The following is a 13,692-nucleotide window of genomic DNA, read 5'->3' as shown; positions in this document are numbered from 1 at the left end:
GGGAGTGGAGACGTAGATAGTTAATAACACCTACTCTCAACTCTTGGGTTATTCTTGTCTAACAGAATAGTGGGAGTGGAGACGTAGATAGTTAATAACACCTACTCTCAACTCTTGGGTTATTCTTGTCTAACAGAATAGTGGGAGTGGAGACGTAGATAGTAATAACAATAACACCTACTCTCAACTCTTGGGTTATTCTTGTCTAACAGAATAGTGGGAGTGGAGACGTAGATAGTTAATAACAATAACACCTACTCTCAACTCTTGGGTTATTCTTGTCTAACAGAATAGTGGGAGTGGAGACGTAGATAGTTAATAACACCTACTCTCAACTCTTGGGTTATTCTTGTCTAACAGAATAGTGGGAGTGGAGACGTAGATAGTTAATAACACCTACTCTCAACTCTTGGGTTATTCTTGTCTAACAGAATAGTGGGAGTGGAGACGTAGATAGTTAATAACAATAACACCTACTCTCAACTCTTGGGTTATTCTTGTCTAACAGAATAGTGGGAGTGGAGACGTAGATAGTTAATAACAATAACACCTACTCTCAACTCTTGGGTTATTCTTGTCTAACAGAATAGTGGGAGTGGAGACGTAGATAGTTAATAACACCTACTCTCAACTCTTGGATTATTCTTGTCTAACAGAATAGTGGGAGTTGATCATATCTCTTATAGCGCACTCGTGGCCCCAGAGTGTGGAGTGAGATATCTTTGGATTCACAGTCCCGGCGTGCTACCTAGTGGGTCACACCCAGATCAACAATCGCAAGGAATTTCAGTAAAATGAGAGAACACCAAAATGTCATTAATTTGTATCTCTAACATCTTAAATATGTCAAAGAAACACACGCGATCAATGCAACATCTATAACAACGCGTCAGTATAATATACCTAGATCTCACGAACTCACATTATATCTTATTGGTTATTAATTGTTTTTTTAATCAGCTTCTCATACTAATAATTTAGATCAACTTCTGTATATAGGGAGCTATCAGCATAGCACAGATTTACCGACCTATGTAAAGAAAATAAACTTTGGGAAGAATGTGTGAGACTAGTAATTTACCTAATTTATAAAATATAAACAGAGAATCTAGGAAACTACTTACCACAAAATGACTAACAATTTTTCCGATGGTCTCTCTTCAGTAAGAAGGCAATTAAACTGTTAAATCATTTATACAGTCAGCTTCTCATTAACAGCTTAGAACAATTGTTAATTAATAGTTTTCCCTTTTGTTACACGGTGTCCAATACACAATGCTTAGATGACAACAAGTGTTTAACTCAAATTACACTACAAAACTCAATCATGTATTAATACTTCGAGAATGTCTCCGTAATCAACCAATCAAAAACTCACTATTTACGTCACCTACTTCACGAACACTGACGTCACAGGAAATGTCCACTATACTCCGCCTTTTACAGCGAAAGTCGTAATCAAGCGTGATGCAAGAACGTGCCTCAAGTGTCTGAACAGAAGTGCAGTTCCCGAAGTGTTATATGATAGTATTTTAGTCAGGTGTAACTCCATGCATTGTCGTTAATATTATATATGTATATGAGACTTGGTTCTTACGGGAGTTGTTACAGTTTTTCTTCCTGGTTGGTCGTATTAACCACATTATTTACCGTTCATATCACATATGTACATTATTGTGACTAAGATATAACTCTATTTACGTATTAAGTATATGTATATCATTGTAGCTAAGACACATCCTTCTCTACGTATTGGATATAATGCTTTATGTACCTTGTCAAAATTTCAATGTTTGATGTGTAATAAGAAAGTGCAGTAAGAAGTATATTTATGTGATTTACAGTGAAACTCCATATATTTTGCTTATATATGTAGTAACCTAGTCCTTAAGTGCTATAATGGATGTAGTAACTTAGTCCTTAAGTGCTATAATGATACGCATTCTCATATGATAAAACTTAATTCCACCCTTTCAATAAAAATGCTTTCAGTACGCGATTCTCTCCACGACATGGAAATTGTAACGTATAAATTAAACAAAATAAAATCCTTGAAATTAAAGCACATTGTCTTATGACAATCAATAAAGCTGAGAAACATTCAAGTAGTTATCTTACTTTTGTATTATCAGATAATTGTTTTCCATCCTTTGGTTCTCTCGGTATGATAGTAAGTTTCATTTTTTTGAGGTGGGTTGCTTGGCTATCTCAATAAGCAAGATAACCTTCCATAACTTTAATATGTGTGTAAGCTCTTATGATGTTACATAATAAATGAACACTCTTCCCACTATTCATTCAATGTTTTTTCTTGGAAACGACAAAATTAACGACTTTCACTGATACCAGGGTGGTAATACGTCGTTTATTTTCAATTACATAGAAAATAATCTTGCACTTTTGATGCTTATTTAACGCTCTTGTCTTTGTAAAACGTTATCTCAGTAACACTCGACAGAAATAATATATTTTTATGTAGTGCTCAAAGTGAATTTAAAAGTAGTAAACATGTGAATATTGCCAAAAAAAAAAAAGAGTCACGTATACTCATATTTGATTAATAGTATCTCGTCAAGTAGGACTGTAATTATATGTAAACAGAGCGCAAACAAGTGACCTTTTTTTCTTCTGACTTTGGGAACTTTGGTTTTTATTATTTATTGTAAGCGCCTGATAGTTAACAAGTTTATAGCTAGTTAATTAACAGCACTCACCGCAAAACCTTGGGATATTCTAATTGAATAATGGGATTTAACCGCTACTTTTATAACGCACCCGTGGTCGTAAAGAATGGAGAGAGATTTTTTATGACAGCAAGACACGAAGCATGAATCTCGCTCGCCAGTAACAGCACGGCACATTAAACGCTCAGTCACGCCTGATCCTTCGAGTATTAGTTCAAAGCTGTGGGGAAAACTTGCACAAGACCGACGAGAAATATTGCTTAGCTTGTGATTAATATCATGTCCTTGATTTTTAGCAACCAAAACCAAAACCATTCAGGAAACAAACTTTCTTATTGTTTTTCAAACTAATCGGGTATCGGGTATAGAGGGGATGATCCGAAGGTTTGTCTTAGGTTTTCAGCTAAGTTTGTAAAAATAAGTATCTATTGTCTTGAAAGTATAGCTGGTGGACAGGGAGACATTAAATTATTTTGTTGCGCAATGTACGTGAAAGCTGCAGTTACGAAGTTATAAAATTTCGGTTTATTTTTACGAAGTGAAAATTATTAAACTGCTTGAAAGGTTAAGGTGCCAAATTTTTACCAAATTCAGTTTACTAAATATCCTTGAAACCTCTACAGTAGCATGGTAATATATATATATCCTTAAAACCTTTACAGAAATATGATAATATAAATATCTTTAAAACTTTTACAAGTAGCATGGTAATATAAGTATTTTTAAAACCTTTACAGAAATATGGTAATATTTTGTTTATTTTTAAAAGTAATAAAAGGTAAATAACAACAACCATAGGACGAGAAAGAAAAAATCTTTAGAAATTAATTCAAATCACTGTCCCTTTGAGAGGTACGTTGTGCCACAGGGTTTTTACAATGCCTATTCACTGGACCAACTCTTATTACTTGATTGGACCAGTTGCCCCCTCCCACCCCACCCCCCTCGGTAGCTCAACAGTAAGAGTAGGGTTTGTAACGCTAAAAATCGGGTTACGATGTCAGCGGTGGGCAGAGCACAGATAGCCCATTGTCTAGCTCTATGTTTAACAACAAGCAAATTTGATCAGTTTACGTGGGTTAAAAACTTCACACAAAACAGCCTCAAACTATAAACGTGTAAAAATTCGCAAAATCAATAATCCAGAAAAAAGTATTTTTGAAAAGCATAATCATTATCAGGAACAGAGAGTAATTTCAGTAAAAAACATTCACCTTGTCGCAGTAAGCAAGGACGTCAGTAAAAATAACAATAAGATAATAATATATTAATGCATGTTAAACTTGTTTTGACAGATCAAAGCCACATTGGGTTATCTGCCGTGTCCACCGAGGAGAATCGAACGCCGGATTTTAACATTGTAAATCTGTAGACTTACCGCTCTCCCACTGGGAGACACATGTTAAGCTCTTACAGTATGGAAGAAAACACACAGTTATTTATATTGTATACATATGTTAAATCCTTCAGTAGTGTTATACTACACACCTTACTCTCTATAGTATATACTTGGTATCTACAAAATGTTTCAAAGTTATGACATAGAACATCCAAAACTGGTTGAGGTCGTGTGTTAAATTCAGATTAAGATGTTACTATTTTGTAGATTGAACTTCACTGTTTCATGGGATGACTGCATTGTGTTCTTCCTGACCTTGCAAAGTTTCTTCATTCCAGTGCTCATTTTCTGAATGATCAGCTACTGATACAATTTGCATTTGCGAATGCAGTTTTGCCACTTTTAAGAGAGTTTACTCCCCTCGCCTCTGAGGAAAGCAATTCGTTTCTCTAAGAAGATCTGTTTGTGATTAAGCACAAGCTACACAATGGGCTATCTGTGCTCTGCCCATCACGGGTATGAAAACCCGGTTTCTAGTGTATTGTAAGTCCGCAGACATACCGCTACATCACTGGGGGGGGGGGGCCTCTAAGAGGTTAAAGGTCTGCAATTAAAATCCTGTTTTTGTTTCGCTGCATCTTTTCTTCCTAAATTTGAATGCTCCAGTTTAATTTTTTTCAAATTTATTTAAATTTTATCTTCCGATCATTTCGTTCTGTCTATCACTTATAGTTTTGCTTCTTCTTTTTTTTGCGACACAATAAAAAGCTTAATTTTATTTTGACTTCAACACTGTATATTGTCTCTTTCGTTTCACCTGTAACGAATCGCTACACTTGTCCTTCTGCGTATCAAATTCACTAACCTTTCGTTTGTGAGGGTATCAAGTGACTGAAAGGTAGGTTTATCCTCGAAATTACCACAGATTTGGCTCATTATTTAGTGTTTTGTTATTAATCATGTGAAGCCAGGCCCCCAAAAAAGTTGGAATTTCTTTGAACCAGCCTTTAGTTTTGGAATTTAATCCATATTTTTTACAGTTAAATGTTTTTAGTTTTTACACTGACATCCTTGTACACTCAAACGTTATAATTTTAAACTAATATATTTGAAACATACAGGAGCATTGCCATTTATTAAGAACAGTTATATTCTTATTTTGTGTACACGTTTTTATTGTTTTCAAACACTAAAGTGAAATGGGAAGATTCATCTGGAAACATTTCCCTGATCTTGTTTCTTGTAAGAACAGTTCGGACCTTGTTTTTTTTTTTTTAATTTCGCGCAAAGCTACACGAAAGCTATCTGCGCTAGCCGTCCCTAATTTAGCAGTGTAAGACTAGAGGGAAGGCAGCTAGTCATCACCACCCACCGCCAACTATTGGGCTACTCTTTTACCAACGAATAGTGGGATTGACCGTCACATTATAACGCCCCCACGGCTGAAAGGGCAAGCATGTTCGATTGCGAGTCGAGCGCCTTAACCACCTGGCCATGCCGGGCTCAGTTCAGACCTTTGAATGAGTAAGAGAAGTCAGTGAGTTTCGTAGACTTTAGCAGAAAGTGGAACGTTTGTTTTTGTTTTTAGTTTGGTATCCGATGTATTTTCAAAACTGTATTTATTTTGCAATTACTTTATAAAAAAGCTTACATTTTCTTCCTATATCTGAATGTAAGTCTTTTCTTAACCGATTTCAAAGTTAGCTGTTTTCCAAACACCATTTGATGTGGGATAAATGATTTTGCGTAAGTACTCTGGAGAGGTTTAGAAGAAAGATTTAAATTAATTGTTACTGAGTGGTCTTATATATATATATATAATAACCAAACGTCTGCCACGCTTTGTATCTTCTGAATGGTTAATCATGTGGTACTTTCAAAGGTACATTACAAAAAAACTATTCATTGTTTGTAATTCCTAAAATTTCATATCGATATAAACATCAATCCATCAGACTTCGTATGTGTTGTATATATTAAACGGTCAGTCTGAGAAAAAAACTGAAGAACAAAAATGTTTCTTTTGGTGATGAAACTTCACGAGAAAAAAAAACGGGTTGTCTGATTGAAAGAAATATTTTGAAGATAGGAGCATGAAAAGAAAACATGCATAAAGAAAAGAATGTGTTTGAGTATATATATTTGTTGTTGTTCGGTTTATGTATATATATTCATGTCGGTATGATATACGTGCATTATTTTATTGTACCATGTCGCATAAATTGACTTCAATTGAATTCAGTATCTCCCCTCTGACACTTGTTATAGAAATGACAAGCGTCAAAAATCGCTCACTTCGGTAGCGGTCTTTTTTTGCACTCAGTAAAATAACAAGGAACGGCGGCATCCAGCGGAAAAAAATCCCAGCGGCTACTTAACGAATTTGAGTGCTGTAATATGCTGGATTCACCCATTGCATCGAAAACCGAATACTTTTGCCTACAATGCATTATGTTCAGTTTCTGTGCTTCAAAACAAACGCAATTAAATTTTCATTAATGAAATAACACATGGAATGACAAAAGACTTTTCTAAAGGGTCTACCAGACAACCGCATCATATAAGCTCTGATCCAACGGATTAGGTTGACGGCACGATTTATATTTATTCGCCACTATGTTTAGGATACTTCCCGTTGAATTGTTTCAATGGGCATTTGCTAGTAAATATATAAAAAACACATGTTTTTCTCAACATTTATTATAAGAAATCAAATACTACTGTTCGCAAGATGTTAAGACAAGCTTAAATAATTATTTATCCTAGTAGATGGCGCCACAAATATTTGATTCGAAATTGCTTCCAGGCTAGAGCAAAAAAAGACATTTCCGGGTTGTCTCATGCCAACACATGTCAGAAGTAACACACATATGAATAACTGATATTCAATGTGAAAAAAGTTTCAAGTTATATTTTTAATTCATTTATTTTTGCTCATTTGTCAATGTGATTAATTATATTTATCACTGGTATTAATCGGCTTATGTTTATGAAAAACAACAAAAAAACATTAAATTAAGGTTTCACACTAATTAGTGAATACTACAATGCAAAACATAAATAAATAATGCCTCTGTCGGCATCATTCACAATGCGTGATCATACTGAACACTAAGAAATAGCTACTTAAAAATAGGCTTAACTGTGAAGCTTACCTTATTCTCTTGTTCCAACCTACTGACCTTAAGCATATATTATTTTCTGGATAGTCAGTTCTCGAAGTGATAATAATTATCTCGACTGAGTTTGAAGAAATCATTGCCATGTATTTGCCATTCTAATATAGAGGCTTTACGACTGAAAGTGCTCAGAGCCACACCATCCAAAGACTTCAAAATCCTCAACCGGACTGTTTTTTGTTGTTGTTTTTTTTTTCTGTGAATTTGTTCTCGGTACCAGCCAAGTGTAACACCTGCTCGAATACCTTGTCTTGTCAGTTTTGGTAGCAGGTTAGACTCGGATTGTAAGTATTTGTCGTTTGGTGGCGCTGTACAGCAAAAACAGTTGGCGAATTGTTGACTCAGTTACAAGGTCAACCGAAGGTAGCTTGAAAAAGCCTAAAGTAAGCTCTGTAGATTGTATAGAAGTTCAAAGCAAAAAAATGAATGTATAACATAGACCAACGTAATTCCTAATCAATAGTTGTTATTAAAAAAATAACAGCATATGTGTACTGAACTTGTTTTATAAACTGTACAAGAGGTTTTTATATACTTTCGAAAACTTAGGAATTTCTTTTTTTTTAATCTGAATGGTTTTTGGGTTGACTTTGATGCCTCCTGCTTTAGTTTTAGGTTCGTTCGTATATATATATATATATAACAGCAAAAAAAAGAGTTTTAGGTTCGTTCGTATATATATAACAGCAAAAAAAAGAGTTTTAGGTTCGTTCGTATATATATATATATAACAGCAAAAAAAAGAGTTTTAGGTTCGTTCGTATATATATATAACAGCAAAAAAAAAAGAGTTTTTAGGTTCGTTCGTATATATACATAACAGCAAAAAAAAAAGGAGTTTTACGTCCAGTAAAAAATATGGACGTATTTTGCTTAGGTTTGGTCCGTCAAAATGCGGTTGGACAGTATATTTGACATGTGGACTATGGTTTTATAAATTTCCAGCCTTCTTCGTTTGATCTGTTAAGGTGGGTTTATGCTACGGTATTGATCTAATAGTTATTTCACCAACTTCCTGAACTGTCGTAATAACGTACGTAGCATATGAATCGAATAGTAGCATGGTCAGTGACAAAACAGAGGAAATGTAACGAACTGTCATAAGTCTTGACACATTTGTGCGTCCTTTTCATTCTGGCAGGATTCAGGAAAACTGGTCAATAACGACTACACGATCCCGGAACTTCGATTTCCCTCAAGGAGACAGCGGGCGAGGAAGCTACTTAGCTTAAAGTGACTTCAGGAGGTGTTAATATTAGGCAGGCGTTTAATTAAGCCACATTTGATGGTTCTCTTTTTTTATGTAGTTGTCAGTTTTGTATAAAAATTCTTGTTGATTTCCAAATTATTTGACGGTCACAATTTCTCATGTGAAGAAAAATGTCATTGTTTGTGTTTTTATATTTAATGTCCTTTTTAAATTCAGAAACTCTAGAATCAACACTTTTCTGGCTCAAACATACGTGAAGAAAAATGTCATTGTTTGTGTTTTTATATTTAATGTCCTTTTTAAATTCAGAAACTCTAGAATCAACACTTCTTCTGGCTCAAACATACGTTAAGAAAAATGTCATTGTTTCTGTTTTTATATTTAATGACTTTTGAAATTCAGAAACTCCAAAATCAACACTTCTTCTGGCTTAACATACGTGAAGAAAAATGTCATTGTTTGTGTTTTTATATTTAATGTCTTTTGAAATTCAGAAACTCCAGAATCAACACTTCTTCTGGCTCAAACATACGTGAAGAAAAATCTCATTGTTTGTGTTTTTATATTTAATGTCTTTTGAAATTAGAAACTCCAGAATCAACACTTCTTCTGACTTAACATACGCAACAGTTCTCACAGGATTGGCATGGTATAATATAAACGCCTCGTTTTTAGCTTCCGATGTTGTTCTATTTGAAGTTAGGTTATCTTTATGGTGTTCGTATACTCGTCAACGTAACATAAATGGTAGTGCGTATTATAATTGTGCTGATCTTTTTTTTTCATTTGGTTATGTTAATTTCGTATTTGCGATAGGCATAATGAAGTAAGGTGTGAATTATAAGTGTATTTGCCAGTTTTCATTTATACATGTTTTATTACTGTTACGTGTTACAATTTATCGCGGACGCGTCTCCAAATTATTACGTAATCTATTATAATCTCGAATAGCCTTTAACTGAGTTAAATGATAATTTACATTTAGAAATTAAATAAATGTCGACATGTATTCAATTTATAATACTTGCCAACAAGATTTATACACACAGTTTTTTTATACAAATATATATTTTAATATATAAACAACAACACAATTTACAATAACGGTTATTGCAAATAATGATCTATGTACAAATTTTTACTAACTTACAAACAATATTTAGTCCTCTATCTGGTCAGGAACTTCCTTGATATCTTATCGAGGGTTCACGATGAACGAATTAATTTTGACTCGATGTAGATACAATACAGTTAATTTCTCTGTTCTTCGTTATTCACCAGCCATACACACCGAGTTGTCCACTGATTAAGTTATATAATGTTTTCGTAAAAATACTAATGTCCGATGTGAATCCGCTGAAGTAAAATGGTTTGTAATATTCGAAATCTATAAACATTCCTGGTCAAATATCTGAAGTTCCTACTTAATAAGCGTTATAACAATCACAGTTATAGCTTCCGAAGTTTATAGCAAACCAATATATATATATACATATATACTGTATTTTGGCGCGTCGCGTTGGTTATATTTATAGGCGTGAGGAGGGTTTCTCGAGATTTCAGCTTATGCAACAATATAAACGATACACCAGTTTTTATCTACACACACGTATATTGTTGATTCTTACACTCGAGAATGTTCTACAATTTTAGTGAATAGGCGGGAAGTTCGCAATGCAGATTTAACAGTATAAGTTATGTACATTTCTACATATAAATTTAACTTAAACAAACATCGATATTAAAATTGATATATGACAGTAAATCCGTCACATTAATTATTAATTTATTTTATGGATAAAGAAAGTTAACGACCCCTTTTTACCCTCCATCAAGTTCTTGAGAAATCAGCGCTTATGAATAATTTCAAATAAATCTATGTAGGAATGATGCAAATGTCATCCCTAGTATCTTGTTTTCATTGTTTTTGAAGGATTGATATTAGCCATCTCTACATTTACTTCCTTTTTTTAATTTTTTTATCTTACTTGTATAACAAGAACAGTTGTAGTAATATATTCATCTGTTATATCTTCTGGTGGCGACACGAGTGCAAAATATTAATTTTATTAAAATACTGAAATAATTTTACTCCATACAATTACTCCAAGCACTTCAAACAAACAGTGTATAAATCAATACCTTTCTTTTGTAAAATTACTTCGACGAGTTTTCTTGATTACTCAGTTTTTATTTTGATGTTTACGATAAACTTCTGAGTTTTCTTTTAGTAATTTTTGTAACTTTTATTGAAATTTTTGCAGTACTTTGTCTTTGATCATATATAAAAACATAAATAATCATACAAAATGTATTTGTGTGTGTTGTGACTTTTATACTTATAATATAATAACTTCAAATAATTTTCACAGCAAGCAACAAGAACATAAAATTATGCAATCGAACGATTACCAAATGATAAAATCATTAAAATAATTATTATGGTTGTTTGAGACTCATAACGTATATTAATCAAAATTCATTTAAATTATCAGGACCACTTCCAATGTTAAAATGACTCATTTTTATTGCGAGTTAGCTGTTATCTCACTGGTGCCTTCAATGGAAAACATTACCGAACAATGCTGAAATATACCCCCCCCCCCCAGTGGCACAGCGGTATGTCTGCGGATTTACAACACCAGAATCCGTGTTTCGATACCCGTGGTGGGCAGAGCACAAATAGCCCATTGTGTAGCTTTGTGCCTAATTACAAACAAACAAACAAGCTGAAATATGAACTAGTGTTACTTGTATGGAAGCACGTTATGTTGATGCAATAGTAAATTGACCAACAACGATTTATAAGCATACTGAATTTATTTTTGTGTCATTTCTACAGAAGAACAGGAAAATCAAGGGAAAGACAGAAGGAAATTTGCAATGTTTATATTTACTGAAGACTTACATTTAAAATTCCAATTTGAATACTTCAAATCATTCTACTTTTTCAGTTAAGCTAATGTTTGTTTGTTTTGTTTGAATTTCGCGCAAAGCTACACGAGGACTATCTGCGCTAGCCGTCCCTAATTTAGCAGTGTAAGACTAGAGGGAAGGCAGCTAGTCATCACCACCCACCGCCAACTCTTGGGCTACTCTTTTACCAACGAATAGTGGGATTAATCGTCACAATATAACGCCTCCACGGCTGAAAGGGCGAGCATGTTTGGTGTGACGGGGATTCGAACCCGCGACCCTCAGATTGCGAGTCGAGTGCCTTAACCACCTGGCCATGCCGGGCCAAGCTAATGTCTGGCACACATATGAGAACAGAAAACGCGAATAGCTGATTTTTCCTGTTTTGACATCTTTTTGATAATGCATTGATCATAATTGAATGCAAAGCAAATTTATGAAAGGCAGCTGTTTGTAGACCTAAAGACGTGTACAAACAAGGAAAAACAAACAAACAAGTAAACCACCGTCACTGTGAAAACTGTTACATTTTACTATACACATCCACCCATGCACAAAACGCTGCAATTTTACGGACCTCAAAGTAAACCGTAGCGCATGGCGCATGAGCAGTTTATAATTTAGCGCTCAATGTTGTGTAATTTTCAACTCGTCTTACTACAAACGTTGCAACGTCTACATGATTCTAACAAAACCAGTTTTTCCATTGTTCACTGGTCAACTTGAACATTCTAAATATCCTTCCAGAACACCGTTAGAATGAAAAGATAGGTAAGAAAATTAAATTATTCTTTTACGAACAATGCTTCAGTGCCAATACAAATTATAACCTATTCTTTGTACTACTATTCAATATATTTGAGTTAAAAGAGTTGCAAACTGTTACAGTACGTAAGTTGGGTAATACTTACTGTTACGACAGCGGAAGTCACGTGACGCTGGTAACACGTGATGATATTCTCGAAGGATCATGAATTTTCCTGGCAACTCCAGTTTGTTCCAGGCGCCCCCCCTTTTTTAGTATATAAGCCCGGCAAATAAAGCGAGGATAGAATTCATTGATAGAGAGATATGTAGATAGACTGAAGATAGAGATAATTGAGTCAAGCGAACAGTAGGCACCGTAAATAAAGTGTGTGAATCACTGTGATTTATAACCTGTGTTTATAAAAGTAGTTCAGTTTAAACTGACTGAGGAAATTCTGTGTATTACAAAGTTGTATCGAGAAAGAATAAACTAGTTGTACTTAAAAAAGGACTTGTATCGCTGAAGTTCCTCGGAAATAATTTATACCGGATATGAACAAACGAGCAGATACGCAACATTACAGTATGACTATTATGGCAGTCTTTGAAACCCACACGCTGTCCGAGCCCAGCAGCGTGAAAGGGCTTAGTGGGCCAAGCCTCCCTAGCACCGTCATTTCTCACTCGTAACCTTATTAATATTTGTTTACCAAAACCTAAAATACAATATTCTGACATATAAATCAATCTTTTTGCTGTGTCCAGTGGCATAACTGGGTCGCCAAGGGTGGACCCCGGGGAGAACATTTTTGTTGCCTCCCATCCTTATTTTTTTCCCATTGCTTCAGTAGGTTATTCCGCCAATTCCAATATTCAAAGTTTAAAAAAATCCTAGTTGGCATGGGTCCTGAGGCATCTGCCTGATCTATTGCAACACCACTGGCTGTGTCCTACTAATAATAGTAGTATAAAGGTTTATATTTGTAGTTTAAAAGTAGTAAATAAACCCATGTACACAGAGAAGACCAGTTTAACATTTTGAAATATTTGTAGCTGCTTTATATACAGGGCCGAGTGTGGCCTAGAGTTAGCCTTCAGGTCTGTGAATAGGAGGGTGCATGGTTGGAGTCCCGTTGTTTTCAAATCGTGCCACGAACTTTGGGCTCAAGGATGTATTATTGAATGTTAACCTACATTACTTCGATTAGAGACTAGCACAGATAGCCCTCTGTGTAGCTTTGCAAGAATGTTCGAAACAAACAAACTATATACTTCATTGTTTGTGTCTAATTTCTCACCCTGAAGTTTCTACTAAAGCCCACATACAGGGGTAGGTTGAGTACGTTATATTTAAAATGATTTTGAAGCCTCACCATTTCGCCACAGTCCATGTCACCACGTAATGTCACGCTGTATCTGATGACCGTAAATTTTGACGATAGCCCTGCAGCGTAGTTTACATTGCAAAAGGCTCCGTCGTAAGGCTTTCGTGTCAGAAGCACACCACTCCTCCCTATGTGCTTTCCACAATCCGCCTAGTTTATAAGAACGGCGGTTTCCCAGCTCCAAGTTCAACAGTCTGATTTGTACAGAAATCCATAGGCACTACGCCCGGCG

General features: G+C 34.9%; 1 protein-coding gene across 2 annotated transcripts in view; it reads right to left on the bottom strand.

The window, feature by feature from the left end:
* Positions 1 to 7,393, bottom strand: part of LOC106460972 (CD151 antigen-like) — a 75,964-nt gene extending 68,571 nt beyond the window's left edge. Inside the window, exon 1 of one of the 2 annotated variants that reach the window (XM_022387764.1) lies at positions 7,179 to 7,393. The gene's annotated coding sequence lies outside the window, so the exon portion shown is untranslated. Of the gene's footprint in view, positions 1 to 1,124; positions 1,302 to 7,178 lie in introns of those variants that run through there. The other variant, XM_013920735.2, reaches the window with a different exon arrangement.
* Positions 7,394 to 13,692: the final 6,299 nt, after the last annotated feature.

This window comes from Limulus polyphemus, unplaced genomic scaffold, assembly GCF_000517525.1.
Source record: "Limulus polyphemus unplaced genomic scaffold, Limulus_polyphemus-2.1.2 Scaffold872, whole genome shotgun sequence".
Classification (NCBI taxonomy): Eukaryota; Metazoa; Arthropoda; class Merostomata; order Xiphosura; family Limulidae; genus Limulus; species Limulus polyphemus.
Note: the sequence above shows the minus strand (reverse complement) of the source record. Positions and strands in the feature narration are given on the sequence as shown.